Source organism: Ochotona princeps, chromosome 8, assembly GCF_030435755.1.
Source record: "Ochotona princeps isolate mOchPri1 chromosome 8, mOchPri1.hap1, whole genome shotgun sequence".
Lineage (NCBI taxonomy): Eukaryota > Metazoa > Chordata > Mammalia > Lagomorpha > Ochotonidae > Ochotona > Ochotona princeps.
Window position 1 is genome coordinate 64,922,278 of NC_080839.1, and position 15,393 is coordinate 64,937,670.

The 15,393-nt window shown below is 46.9% G+C and overlaps 1 protein-coding gene and 1 pseudogene across 1 annotated transcript in view; one reads left to right on the top strand and one right to left on the bottom strand.

Moving 5' to 3' along the window:
- Positions 1-15,393, top strand: part of DTNB (dystrobrevin beta) — a 231,820-nt gene that overhangs the window by 131,417 nt on the left and 85,010 nt on the right. The window lies entirely within an intron of this gene.
- LOC101530278 (RWD domain-containing protein 1-like) lies at positions 4,850-5,360 on the bottom strand (annotated as a pseudogene).

The following is a 15,393-nucleotide window of genomic DNA, read 5'->3' on the forward strand; positions in this document are numbered from 1 at the left end:
TCACGTGAACCGTATGTGTGATGGTGAGGGTGAATTAGGGAGAGGCAGCGTGACTTGAGTATGACAGAGCGTAGCCCCATTCCTGGGGGTGGGGATAGGGGGAGTGACCGACACCAGGCTGTGACCCTGCCTTACCTGTGGGGCTTGCTCTCCCTACACACCCTTGCATTGCCACAGAGCACTCAGCTTGTAAACTCAGACTCTCGCACACCCAGATCATCCTCCCTTGGTTTTCCTTCATTTTGTTCTCATTTTTTTTCCCAGTGAAAACATGTATCATCAACCTTACCATCATGACCATCTTTCAGAGTCCCATTCAGTAACATTGGTTCACATCTCCAGCTTCTGAGATGCTGTGCACATTAGCCTGTGCTGTCCTCTCTCCTTATTGCCCCCACCCATGGCGACCCCCTACTCTTCTTCCCATTTCTGTAGCGTCGATGACTCCAGATGCCTCCTAGGAAAGGAACTGTGGTGTGTGTGTGTGTGTGTGTGTGCTGTGACCGGCTTGTTTCACATAGCACGAGGTCCCCAAGATGCAGGCATGCTGTGTGTAGCATGTGGCAAGAACTTTGCTCTTAAGGCCAAGTGCTGCTCCGTGATGTGGGTGTCAGGTTTTGGCCTTCTGTTTGTTCATCTGACAGCCATGCGGGTTGGGCCTGTTCTCTGTCCTTGACTACCGTGGGCCATGCACGAGTGTCTCTGGAAATATCTAGCCTCACTCCTTTGTTGGCCTGAGGGGGAGTAGGATTACTTCCATTGTGCTTTTGACTCCTTGAGGAGCTCCCGCCCTGTTGTCCCACAGGCCAGGGCCAGCAGCAGGACATAAGGAGAGGTTCTCCTTTCTCTAAATCCTTACCAGCACTTGTTGCCTTACTCTGTTTTATGCTTAAATAGCCGTTATAACCCATGTAAAGTAATATTATGCATTCCATTTATCTTTCCTTTCTCTTTTTGACAGTTTTATTGAGGTCTGACTTACGTACCATAAAATTCAGTCATTTTATTAAGTTTACATGGTTTTGTCACCACTGCCACCATCCAGTTTATAATATTACCATCCTCCAAAAAGCAGTTCCTTCCTGTCCCTGTGTGGTCAGTCCCAGCAGCATCTGCAGTCCAAAGGCACTGAGCAATCCACACTCCCTCCTTTACCCACAAGGGGTTCCTTCCAGGACCCCAGTGGGTACCTGGAGCCGTGGGTGGCGCAGGGCCCTGCACCTGCTGCATGTTCACAATGCACACAGTGCCATGGGGGAGCCTACCTCGCACACCAGGCACCAGGAGAGGACTGCAACAATAGCTGGTAATAGCACAACATCGGTACTGGGTCATGATGGAAGGTATTTGGGACTGACTTATTCCTGGAATTCTCCAGTTGATGTTTTCAAACTATGTGTAACCAAAATCATGGGAAGAAACACTGCATGTAAGGGGAGGTAGAGGAGGGACCACGATACTTCTTCCTATTTCTGTAGTTTTGCTTTTTCTAGAGATTTCACATAAATGGAATCATATAACCCATGTCTTTTTTTCTAACTTATTTATTTAGCAGGTTGGTTTTTGTTTTGTCCATGTTGTTACAAGTGAAAAGAGGTGGTTTCTTTTTTAAACTAAACATATTCCGCTGTATGAATGCACTGTTTTGTTTAGCCATTCGACAATGGATAGACATTTGTCTCATTTCCAGGGTTTTTTTTCCCCAAAGATTTATTTGTTTATTTTTATTTGAAAGGCAGATTCACAGAGACAGGAGAGAGATCATCCATCCACTGGTTCATTCTCCAAATGGCTGCAAGGGCCAGAGCTGGATCAGTCCTAAGCTAGGAGCTTGGAGCTTCTTCCAGGTCTCCCACATGGGTGCAGGGGCCAAAGGACTTAGGCCACGTTCTGTTGCTTTTCCCAGGGCATGAGCAAGGAGCTGTATCAGAATTAGAGCAACCAGGACGCAAACCAGCACTATATAGGATGCTGACAATGCAGGTGAAAATGTAGTGTGCTACACCACTGCACTGGCCCTCCAGGGTTTTGCTTTAATGAATGAGAGTGCTATGAACATGCCTGTCTTTTGTAGACACACATTTTTATCTGTTCACTAGCTGTCTAGGAGAATTTGGGGGATAGGTATATATATGGCAGGATAGGTATATATTTAATTTTCTTAAAAATTAGCAAACTTTTTTTTTTGAAAGTGATCTTGCTGTGTTACATTTCCACCAGCAATACAAAAGAGTGAGTTTTTCCACATTCTTGCCAATACTTGTTATATTATTTGGAATTATAGCCATGCTAGTTTGTGACTATTTGTGTCTTACTGTGGTGATATGGTTTTTTTGTTTGTTTTGTTCGTTTCTTACGATTTATTTATTGGAGGCCCAGCGCAGTGGTCTAGCGGCTAAAATCCTTGCCTTGAATGCGCTGGGATCCCATATGGGTGCCGGTTCTAATCCCAGCAGCCCTGCTTCCCATCCAGCTCCCTGCCTGTGGCCTGGGAAAGCAGTCGAGAATGGCCCAAAGCCTTGGAACCCTGCATCTATGTGGGAGACCCGGAAGAAGCTCCTGGCTCCTGGATTCAGATCAGCTCAGTTCCAGCCATTGCAGCTACTAGGGGAGTGACTCAGCGGACAGAAGATCCTCCTCTGTCTCTCCTCTTCTCTGCAGCTTACCTGAGATTGCAGCATTGGACCACCATTTGGCCTGTGGTCCTGGCGCTGGTTAAGCTGTAGGCATCTCACATCAGAGTCCATGGGTTCAGTCTCCATGTACTCTCCAACTTCTCACTGATGAAACCCTGGTCTGCAGTGGTGATGGCCCAAGTTAATTAGGTTTCCTACTGCCTGTGTGGGAGACCTGTTTTCAGTTTCTGGCTCTGGCCTGGCCCAGCCTGGCATTTGGGAAGTAATTCAGTTGATAAGACCTCTCTGTATCTGTCTCAATGCCTCTCAAAAATTGAATCAAATGTAAAAGGAAAAAGCATCACCGGTTGTTCTGTGGCCTCTTCCCTTGCTGCATCACATATTCTTTTATTCATCTTTGTGTCTAATCCCCGCTTGGAAGACAATGACTTGGTCTCATGTTTCTGGGATTAGTGAGTCTACAAATAGGCAGACACTTCACAAAGTTGATGGGAAGTGAAATTCCAAGGTCAGGTTTGTAAAGTGCGGTGATGCCCAGGTCCCAGTCTCTTAGAGTGCCTGGATTCAAGCCCTGCCTCCTCTCCTGGTTCCCAGCTTCCTACTGATGCACACCTTGGGAGGCAGCAGGCGAGCACTCAAGTCCCTGGGCTTCTACCACCCCCACCATGGGACGCCCAAGTTGAGTTCCCCACTCCTGGTTTTACCTTGACCCAGCCCTGCAATAGCAAACGCGTGGAAATGGGAGATTTTCGCTCTCTCTCTCCCTCTCTCTCAAATTTAAGAAAAATAAGATATATTTTTATGAATGGATTTCACAATTTTTTGCACCCATATAAACTTAATCTTACCATTTCATTTTCCACACACCTTTTTAACATCTGCCCCCCCAAGTAGACTTGTTCTTATTTATGAACGTGTGTGAATGCATGTGTATGTATGTATGTGTGCTCATGCCTTAGTGTTGACAGGGATGTCATGAAGGATTCAGGCTGCTGTCACAAACGTTATCCATATGGCAGGATGAAGAAGGCTTTTGTGTTAGAATTTTTTCAGTGTTGGGGCTAATAATATAGAAATCTAGACTACGCAGTTTATTATGATTATTTTTTTTAAATCCTTGTAAAATGGTCATCCTGGATAGTGGGAGAAATCCACTTCTTTTTGAGCTTCATTTCTTGTCCAAAACTCAGTTATACTGTAGCATAATTTCATGTCAGCCTCGAGCCTCACAATTGTATTTCACTGAGAGGAATTTCTTGATAGGATTTGTCTGCTGGTTACAATTTAGAGTGATCTGAAATTAGCACCTATTCTTGAAAGTTATGTTATTGTATCATTTTTGACTTGTGCCCGAGTTTAGAACCTATTATCTATGGGTATTTCAAACAATTTGTGGGGAAAATGCAATTAAGAGATGTTTTGATGCAAATAAACGTTTGAATCCATGCATGGTGTTTTGTAGGATGCATTTTCCCCATAAACTTTTTGAAGACCTTCGTTAGCCCCTTTCACTCTTCTTCAGCTTACTCTATCTGCATGTTTCTAACAACTTGGTCTTCCTGAATCATTGCCTTTGTCATATTGCTTCGCTATTTAAATATCGACAGAACCCCACTGCCCGTAGATTTGGCAAGGCACTCCTTATGCTGGTGTCAAGGTCCTGTGTAATCAGAGCTCACCTTTCTTTTTGAATCTTCTGCTAATCTGTGCAGTTCAAAGTCCCTGCTTTGACCAGGCCTGCCTTCTTCCTGCCCTTTAAAAGTTTATATTATTTCCCAGCCCTCCAAGCCTGCCCCTTGGAATTTCACTTTCCATCAACTTTGTGAAGTGTCTGCCTTTGTGAAGTTGGGAACTTCTTCTAGGTCTCAGGACTTGAGTCATCCTCTGCTGCTTTCCCAGGATGTAGCAGGGAGCTGAATGGAAAGTGGTGTAGCTGAGGCTCGAGCCAGTGCCTGTGTGGGATGCTGGCACCACCGGAGGGAGACAAGATGGCTATGCCACTGCACCAGCCCCACATCCCCAATACCAACAATTTCTTTCTTTTCTTTTTTTTTGAAATTTTAAAGTTGGTTTATTAAGTTCAGTGATGAAGGCCATCAGAAGAATATTCTGAAAATTATTTTTTCTTAGGAAAAAAAAAGGAAAAGCAAAACCCTTTCAGCTAAACTATGGATGCTATGGCAGTCAAGCTCTCTGCAGAAGGGGCCTGTCCGTTAGTCAGTTGAGTCGCTTCCTGGGTCAGCAGGATAGTCACAGTCATCATCCTTGAGCTCCACATCATCCATTTCCTGCAACAAACACTCCGCTACTTCCCGTGGTTTCCGGCCCATCCTCCAAGAACTGGATATCATGTGTCCAGATTACCATCTGTTTCAAACAGTTGCTTCTCACTGAATGTATTTTTTTTTCTGCTTGCTCTTCTTTCATCAATTTCTTTTTAATTTCCAAGAGTTCTGCATCAAATTTGGCATTCCAACTTAAGAAATTCTCAGTTGCAACGGTTGTGCATATAATACTTCCTCTCAGCTTCTTGGGTTTCTGTTTTTGTCTCTTTTCTTCCTCTCTTCTAGCTTTTACCTGATCTACTGTTTCATTTCATTTTTCTTACACAGCTGTAACTAGAGTAAATATCATCACCATACCAAGGTTTTCTTCAGCCTGTAACACTAAGAATTTTAAAATGTCTGCTGCATCATTGTCTTCTAGATTTTCCTGGAAAAATATTTCATAAAAGGAGCTTTACCAACAATTTCTTAGTGATGGAAGTTGTATAACCTTAAAAGATGTTTCTGAGGCTAAACCTCACAGCATAATTTTAATTTTTGGTTGAATTGAACTCAATTTGGCACATTTCCTATAATCCATCTCTTTGAGGCAATGTGATAGAACCTTGTTTGTTGCTGATGTTTGGATGTGGTTTGTCCCTCAAAAATTCATATGAGGGATACTGGGTCGTTAGTGTGCTGGCTGGACCTTCAAGGTGAAGCCCGATGGGAGGTCATTAGGTCATCAAAGGCTCTGCCCTTAGAGGGGCCTAAGGTCGCTACCACAGGAGCAGATTATTTTAAGAGCAAACATGATCCCAGAATTGTTGTCTGACTTTCCTTCTGGGACTTTGATCCCTTGTTCCTACACGTTTCCCCCACGGTGCTGCCCGCCCTCTCTAATAGGTCAAATGGATGGGACTGCCTAATCCTGAACTTGAGCCTCCAGAACTATGAGCTAGTCTTTTCTTTATAAGGTTCCTCTGTCTCAGATATTTTGTTATGGTAACAGGAAACAGACTTGGGATGTCTGCATCCTGTATCAGAGTGCCTGCACCTGAATTTAACACCAGCTCAAGTTCCTGAGTCCTCACTCCAGCTTTCTGCCAATGTAGACTGTGGGAGGCAGAAGTGATGACTCAAGTAAGAATCACTGGATTCCTGCCATCTACACGTGGGGCACCTGGATTGGCCCAGCCTCAGCCACTGCAACCATTTGGTACATGGGCCAACAGAGTATTGGCTCCATCTCTCTGCCTCTCAAACACACACACACACACACACACACACACACGATCAGGCATTTGGCACACTGATTGATACATCCACATCTCAAATCAGAGTGTTTGGTTTCAATTCCTGGCTCTGGCCTTTGACTGCAGCTGTCTGCTAATGTGCATGCCAGGGAGCAGCAGGTGGCAGCTGAGGGCTTGGGTTCTTGCCACCCATGGGGGAGATCTGGATTGAGTTGCTGGAGCCTCTGTCTCCTGGGGTGGCATCTGGGAAGTGAACCAGCACTTGGGATAACTGTCTCACTTACTTTCACTAGCACTCTTTAGAGAAAGAAAATTATCAAAAGGGGAAAAAAAAAAAAACAAAAACAACAACAAACTTGTTTAGCTGACGACTTTGCTAATCCTAGTGTAACCTGGGAAAGCAACCAGGGAGAGATCACCTCTGATGTGATTTTTTTAAAGTGTCTTTTTCAGTGAACTTTTGGGAAAGTAGTTCTTCTTTTACCCCTTAAAATGACGTGGGAGGCAAGCTGCTCCTTGTGTTAGCAGTTTCTCCTTTGTCTTGCTCTCCCCCTTGGGAATGATGTTAGTGAAAGGACCCTAAGAGTGGGACTGGATTCCTGGGCTCCAGGCATGAACTTAAGGAAGAATTCCATAAAAATTGTGTTTAATAATTGTCCTCCTTGGCTTTTTCGCTTCTTCTTTTTTTTTTTTTTTAGCAGAATTGTGGTTAGGACTTAGGAGTCTACTTCTTCTCTAGTGATTTCTTCCAAGCTGCCCCTGCCTCATGTTTACTTCTAGGTAAATCCAGCGTCCAGAAGAACATTCTTAGAGTTTCTGCACAGATTTATTGAGACGAATACTTAACATCTTCTTTTTAAGAAATTAATTTAACTCTTACTGATGTTATTGGTGTGAACTAAGCTGTTTAGAAAGCTTAAACATGTTAAAGTGTTATCATATGGAAGGATTAAAAAGGCACTCCCCAAATTGAACCACCATGATTAATTTAGGAAATATAGCCAGTGTATCAACATTGTTTTTTTTAAGATTTATTTTATTTTTTTATTGCAAAGTCAGATATACAGAGAGGAGGAGAGACAGGAAGGTCTTTGTCCACTGATTTACTCCCCAAGTGGCTGCAACTTCCGGAGCTGAGCTGATCCAAAGTCAGAAGCCTGGAGCTTCATCCAGGTTTCCCACATGGGTGCAGGGTCCCAAGGCTTTGGGCTGTCCTCCACTGCTTTGCCAGGCCACAAAGAGGGAGCTGGATGGGAAAGCGGGACTGCCGAGATTAGAACTGGCACCCGTATGGGATGGCACATTCAAGGTGAGGACTTTAGCCACTAGACCGCTGTGCCGGGCCCTCAACGTTGTAACATACTCATTGCCACATCTAAGTGAAGCGAATGAGTACAGGCAGAAGGTGTGGTGCTATACCAGGTAGTACATCCCAGGTGTCTCTGTCCCCAGGTAGGTTAGGACACTAATACACACTGTTCACCTGACTTAGTATTTCAGTTTGTAGGATGGCCACTTTAATTTTCTTCTCACATCTACCAAGTGGCATTTTGTAACCCTGTGAGAAACTCAGCAGTAAGAGTATTTACAATTTACAGTTACAGAGACCAGGAGCCTAAGAGAAATGTATGAACATAAACACACCTTCACAGGAATCTGAACATGAGAATTTATACCATTATTTTGGCCCTAAAATCCCAATTCAATAATTAAATTTAAAGTTTTTTTATTGTTTTTATTTGCAGACAGTGTGGTTCTGTATATTGGAAAATTAAGGTATCTACAAAAGAACCTAGTAGAATTATCAAGTGAAATTATCAATTTTCAGAACGTAGGTCAACATCAGAAATCTTGATCCTGTTTCTATACGTTGTCAACAATTAGAAGATAGAATTTTAAACATCAGTGCCACTTTACAGTATTATAAATACCACAGGAATAAACGTAATGAACTAAATGCAAGACCTATAAACTAAAAACTAAAATGCTGTTAAAAGGAATCTTACTAGTGCACAAACGAGTAGCTGAATCATGTCCCTAAGTCAGAAGGTTAGCTGTGTACCCAGCGTGTTTGGTGCCTGTAATGAGTCATGTTTAACATTTCTCTCCTCCTGTCAAAATTAGTGTTGGTAATTATCATGAAATGAGGCAAGTGATCTCTGATTTTTAATCCGTACTATTTCCTTCTTAGTCTTTTTGTTGTTTACCATTCAATCATGTAGCAAATATTTGTTGTACTTAACATATTCAAAGCAACATTTGGGGAGGGCAGGGTGTGGGAGATAAAACCTTGCTCTCACAGGGAGACCACTGTGAATCCAACTGAATAAATATCGAGAATGCCAGAAAGCACCAAGTGCTATAGAGGATAACGGAACAGGGAAAGAGGGATGGGAAATCCTGCGGGGGTGGGGGGAGTGCCTCAGGCCTTGGTGAAAAGCTCCAAATGTAGGCTCAAAGTTGGCAGTGGGGTGACCTCTTGGGATGTGCATAGAAAGGGCATTCCTGGCAGAAGGAGCAGGCTGTGCCAAGGCCCTGCAGCTGGGACATGCCTGGCATGTTCAGGGCACTCAGCAAGCGAGTAGCCGCAGGAATCAGAGATGCTGCACAGGCTAGAAGGAGCAGGTTGCCTGGGCTGGCCTCAGATGAGTGCTCTAGAGGAGATGAGAATGTACTAGGATGGTTTTGACTGCAAGGGCTTTCATTTTAAGTGTGTGCGTGCCTTCTGGCTGCTGCAGAGAAGACACGGAAGAGGGTCAGGATGGAAGGACAGAGGCCAGCTAGGCAGCTACTGAGGAAACATGGGTGAGAGGTAACCCCAATTGAACTCAGTGGATGGCAGCAGAGGTCATGGGAACTGACCAGGACGCAATTACAGGGTGCCTTGGGCCGACAAGATCTGCTGCCCGATTGGATGTGGGTGGAGTGGGAGAGAGAGAGAAGGCAAATTGGCCTGCACAGTGGAAGGGTGGAGCATGACTGTGGAAGTGACCGCTAGGATCCCAGTGGAGGCCAAATGGCCAGCTTTACCTGTGGCCTGGTCCTCTGAGGTTCCCGTCCCCTGCAGTGCAGTAAGATGAGGTGGGAGTGCGTATTTAGTGTAGCAGTTAAGACATGCACACTCTACACTGGAACACCTGGGCTTGATTTCCCACGCTAGCACCTGATCCCAGCTTCCTGCTAATGTATGCCTTGGCAGGTGATGTTAATAGCGTAAGTGACTGGGTTCTGCTACCCACAAGAGAGGTCTGGGTTGAGCTCCTGGCTCCTGGTTGCAGCTCAGCCCAGTGCTGGCGAACGCTGACATTTAGGGAGTGAACCAGCAGGTAGGAGTGAACACTTGTGTACTGTCTCACTGTCTCCTCCCCACCCCCGTGTGAATGAGTGTGTGTGTCTCACTGCGTCTCAAATAAGCAAAGTTTCCAGTTTTTCTGGAAAATTACAGAAACAGGTAACTCGTGAGTTTTAAATGGCATGATGAAGTCTGGTCACCGTCCTGCTCCATCCAGCTGGGGACATGAATCTTCCCTCTGTCCTCGTTTTGCAGGCTGCACCTGCTACCCACTCATTGCCCTCTGTGAAGCTGCTGCAGCAATCAGACTGACAGCCATGGGGTCACAGTGCTCACTTGTCCTCCTGTTGTTTAATAATGGCGCCAAATGCTGGCACCAGGGCTCTGAAGCACTTCCTTTAAGTGAAAAGGTGACAGTTTTTGACCTGAAAGGGAAAGGGAAAAAAAATCACATACCACAGTTGGCAGATCTTAGGAAGCCTGCCCATGAAAAATGTTATAAAAGAAAAATAGAGTTTCGTGATGATTTTGCTGTTGCGCCTCAGGCCACCCCTGTTACAGGCACGGGCATGGGAGGTGCTCGGGTAAGGTGCAGAGGCCAGTGCAGAGTTTGGCCCCATCCCTGGCCCCAGGCACCCCTGGGAGTCTTGGGCACGTCCCTTCCAGGTAAAGGGACCTGCTCTGTGAGTCTGGGAAAATTCCAGAGGATGTGTGTGGTTGGAAATAGAAATTTGGGAATTAGCAACTTAAAGATGATATTTAGGTAAAGAAGAACAAACACGTAAGGATCAAATGCTGTCACCAGGGTTTTTGTTTTGGTCTTTGTTTAGGTGATTATTCGGTTAATTGACTTCTGAGAATCCGTTTTCAAAATTTTCCTAGTTGGGAAAGTTTTTACAAATTTTCTAAGTGTGTGTGAACTGTGTTTTGGTATTTATTCTTTGATGCTTTCTGATATTGTTGCATTTTTAAATAAAAAGCTGTTACAGCACCCAGCAGGGGCTGTGAGATTGTCCTGTGGGAGTGTTCACTGCAGGGGTGAGGCTTTCAGTTCTGCAGAAATGGAGCCCCTCGGGGAGCCTCTGAAAGCAGGACAGGGCCTCGTGCCCCGTTGTACCCCTTGCTTCTCACCTGGGTTACTACAAGGGAGGAGCAGGGTAGAAATCCTGCCCTGGAACCATCTCTTTCTTATCCCACCTCCCTCCTCTGTACCCTCCGCCACCATCTCACTTGCAAGTCACAGCATCTGCTCAGCCCCAGAACTGGAACAAGGACCCAATTCCCCCACACCCATGTTTTCCCCACTCTCTCCTGCCTCTTTACAAGGTCTTCATGTTTTCCTGTTATATAAATCATGGCATCCCAGGGGCAGGCACTTGGCCTGGTGGGTACGATGCTTGCGTCCCTGTGTTCAGCCCAGCCGCTCCTGTCTCCAGCTTCCTGCTGCTGCAGACCTGGCAGCAGTGGTACAGCTTGGGGTGCTGGATTCCTGCCACCCACATGGGAGACCAAGACTGGGTGCTGAGGTGCACAGCTGGACCCCTGCCCAGCTCCAAGTGCTGTACAAAGTTGGGAGTGAAACAGTGATGGGAGCACATGGTCTCTCTCTCTCCCCCTCTTTCTTTGTCTTTTTTTTTTTTTTTTTTTTTTGTCTTTCTGTGTCTCTCTCCACCTGTCAAAGTTTAAAAAAATATTTTAATTACGGCATCTCAGTCCCAAGTGTTCACTGTGTCTTTCTTTTCCTGAAATTACTTTCACCCAGTGCCCTTCAGCAGGTCCTCAGAGGCGGTAGCCTTCCAAGTTGTGTCCCTCTTCCATTTCATTGCCTTTGTAATTCTGACACGGGAGTTACTCTTGTTCTAACCAGCTCTGTAGGTTTGGTTTTTGCTGTCACACTACTGCTCATCGTGTGCCTGGTTGTTGACCTGCCTTTTCTCTTCTCTTCCTGTCTCTGAGTAAGAAGGCCCTCCAGCACATTCCCCGGCGGTCAGCCCGGGCTGGGTTGGGAGGGTTGAAGCGTCAGTCCTTGTGTGCCTCCCGTGGTGCTGAGCTGTGCTGTTGGCTGCTGTTTTATCAGGGCAGCCACGCTCGGCAGCACATGTGAGCGTGTGAGTCCAGAGCACTCAGAACAGAGGGGAGCGGCAGTGGCAGTCAAGGTGGCAGCGCCAGGGCTGTGCTGCCTGGGTAGCCACGGCACAGGAGGCGCACCTGGTCCTGATCTGGGGACACAGCGAGCTGAGGGCTTGCAGCACAGTGGGCACAGGAAGGGAGCTGTGCTGGGAGCCACGTCAGCCATTACATGTCCCCTGAGGTCCAGAATTCCTCTCTAGACACCAGCAGGATGGTAGCAGTAGCCACGGGATGATTGCCACCAGTATGTGGGCTGGAGCCCAGGAACAAAGATGGCAGCAGTAAGATGATGCCCGTCGGAAGCCCCGAGTAACTGAAAATGATTCTTGGGCCAAGGTTTCTCACTGCAGGGGCCCCTCCCTACCCCACCCCAAAAAGCTGCCTGTGTGAATTGAGGAACAGAGCAAGGATAGGGGGCCCAGCGTGATAGCATAGTGGTTAGGGTCCTCACCTTGCATACACCGGGATCCCATATGGTCGCTGGTTCTAATCCCGGCGGCCCCACTTCCCATCCAGCTCCCTGGGAAAGCAGTAGAGGATGGCCCAAAGCCTTGGGACCCTGCACCCGCATGGGAAACCCAGCAGAACTACTGACTCCTGGCCTCGGATTGGCTGAGCTACTGCCCTTGCAGCCACTTGGGGAGTGAATCATCGGAGGGAAGATCTTCCTCTCTGTCTCCTCCTCTCTGTATATCCGCCTTTCCAATAAAAATAAAAATAAATCTCTTTTTAAAAAAAAAAGGATAGAGCAGCAGAACAGTACTGGCCTGTTTTGTTGCCCTGCTTGCATTCCCACTAAACGCTCCCATCACCAAGTCAAGAGAATTGAGCCTCATCAATTCTCCCAATAGCTGCCCACCATGACTGCTTGGCAGAGGGACACATGCTCCCTTCTCTTCCAGTTGGTGGCATGTAGGAGAGTACCGGAGTGGGATGGGGAAAGCTCCTGGATTCTGTGGTTCCAAGCTGTCCAGGAGACACCCCCGGACTGGGTGATGCAGCTGCCCCCTGCCCTTGGTTGCATTTGCCGGGGTCATGTACTTGCTGAGGGGAGAGGAGTTGACGGTTGCAGCTCCATGTTGCTCTTCCAAGGAGCTGTCCCTGGGACCTGCTCTGTGAGGTGAGCTACCTGGCAGGGGTGCCTCCATCATGGCAATGGCCATTTCCTTAGAGCTAACTGCAGGTCAGTAGAGAAGGAAGAAGCAGTTGGTCCAGAGAGCAGCGGTTTGCTGTTTTCCCCGTTGAGGCTGCTGAGCTGGTGGCGGGGTGTCACTGTGGAAAGGGCAGCACGATGCAGCTTTCCCTGTCTGCCAGAAGTACGTGAGGATGGACCTGTCTTCTTTGGCAGTGGGGGCTGTCCCCCACCCCATTTTAGAAAAAAAAAGTCAGTAATGGCCGTGTAGACAGGTCAGGACATGAGCAGCTGCTCTCTGAGCCAAAGCATTTAAGCTGCCATTTTTTTCTCATCTGTCTTCACATAAGAGTTGGCATCTGTATGAAGTAGTTAATAATTTCCTCTCTGAATTGAATTAACAAGAATGAGGAAGGAGGAATTGCTCATGGAAAGGGTTCTAAAATAAATTGGTTCCTTTCTGGTGAATTTTTTTTTCTTTTCATAAGGCTAGTAAAGTGAGTAATACTACTGAACAGTTGCAGTCCATTCTCTTGCCAGAGAGAGCTGGTAGGTGCTCGGCAGGTAGGGCTGCAGATCCTGCCCAGCAGAGAACGTGCCAACAGCAATGTCTGGCAAGCCTCTCCTTGCAGGAAGCTGTTTCCCAAGGCTCATTCTTCACATGGCTGTGCTGAACCAGCAGACATTGAACTTAAGGTCTCTGTCTGCTGCTAGGGTTTCAATTTATATACATGTAAATAGTTGTATTGCAGCCTGGCTAGGTTAGCCATTAGTTTGGGACATTTCACATTTTCTCCCCCGTTAGTTAATTATTATAAATGTCTGAAACAGTAAAATACATTTCTGAAAGGCCAGAGTAACCTCCTGCCGGGGGCCCGGTGCAGTAGCCTAGCGGCTAAAGTCCTCGCTTGAACGTGTCAGGATCCCATCTGGATGCTGGTTCTAATCCCTGCAGCCCCACTTTCCATCCAGCCTCCTGCTCGTAACCTGGGAAAGCAGTTGAGGATGGCCCAAAGCCTTGGGACCCTGAACGTGTGTGGGAGACCTGAAAGAGGCTCCCAGCTACTGATTGGCTCAGCTCCAGCCATTGAGGCCACTTGGGGAGTGAATCATCAGATAGAAGATCTTCATCTTTGTCTCTCCTCCTCTCTGTATATCTGACTTTCCAATAAAAATAAATAAATCTTTTTTTAATTAGCCTGCTATAGTTTTATTGAATTACGAATCTCACCTGTGGTTCCCTCAGTGGGACCAGACCAAATGATTTTGTCGGCTTTATATGGGCACCCAGCAGGACATTCCCCACTTTTTTTAAGATATTTATTTATTTTTATTGCAAAGTCAGGTATATAGAGAGGAGGAGAGACAGAGAGAAAGATCTTCCCTCCGATGATTCACTCCCCAAGTGGCTGCAATGGCCAGAGCTGAGCTGATCCGAAGCCAGGAGTCCAGAGCCTCTTCCGAGTGCAGGGTCCCAAAGTTTTGGGCCGCCCTCGACTGCTTTCCCAGGCCACAAGCAGGGAGCTGGATGGGAAATGGAGCTGCCGGGATTAGAACCAGCGCCCATATGGGATCCCAGCGCTTTCAAGGTGAGGACTTTAGCCCGTAGGCTACCGCACTGGGCCTCGTTCCCCACTTTTGATGTAGAGGGACCCACAGTGAGATCACAGCCAAAATAAGCATGGCTGTCCTAACACTCCAGGAAGCCTTTGTGGAAGTTTAGTTAGGATACTTGGTAAATTCCTCGTCCTCTTCCCATTGATTCCTCCTCACCCCGAATGAGAAGTACAAGCCCAAGAACCTGAGTTAGGGTCAAGCTTCTCAAACCTGAGAAATCACTTACACCCTGTTAATCAGCATCTGAACAGTGCATGTGGATTATGCAGATCGTAATGCCTGAATGAGGAGTGTTGGGTATTGCATGTGGCCTATCCTGTGGTTTAGCACCAGGTCCTAGTGGGTTCCGGTGATGGTCTCCCTCGTATCCTTGCACGTGTGACTTTTGTTTCACAGAGAGTTATACGGCATGCAGAGCGTGTGTCTCAAGGGCTTGGTCCCTGCATGTCTGTTGCTCATACTCAGCCAATCTCATGCCTCAGTGCCCTCCCAGCTCTCCCCAGAGTGCCAGATGTAAAGAAGTGGGGCAGGCTTTTGGCCTGGCGACCACTTGCTCAGGGTTCTTGTCTTCATGTGAGAAAGAATTCAAACGTGAGACAGAAAGCAGAGGCAAGCAGGCTCGCCAAGTTGAGTGAGGGGGAATGATGTGTGTGCACCCAGCGGACCAGGTGGGCGTGTCAGGTGGAGCTGAGGGCCAACTGTGCACTCACACAGTTTTGGATGCCACATGCGGGGTGTGGCCCACTTTCCTCAGCCCCCTGCATGCTCTCTGGAATGTTGTTGGATGTGGAATCCCTCCTAGAACTTCAGAATGGTCCCCCGGGTCAAAAGGCAGATGAGAGTTCCCCTAAGCTGTACCCAGAAGGAAGGCCCCACCTAATCAGGTTACTGAACCATGGCCATACTGCCAATATATAAATGCTGGCTTGCTTGCAAGTCCTGCTGCCTTGTTCCGTCACACAGAAACCTCCATTTCTCTGTAGCCCCTCATACATACATAGGCTCATGTCCACCTGGCTAACTTCACAGTTGGGGTGATGGTTGGGATGTTCACATCTCACATCCC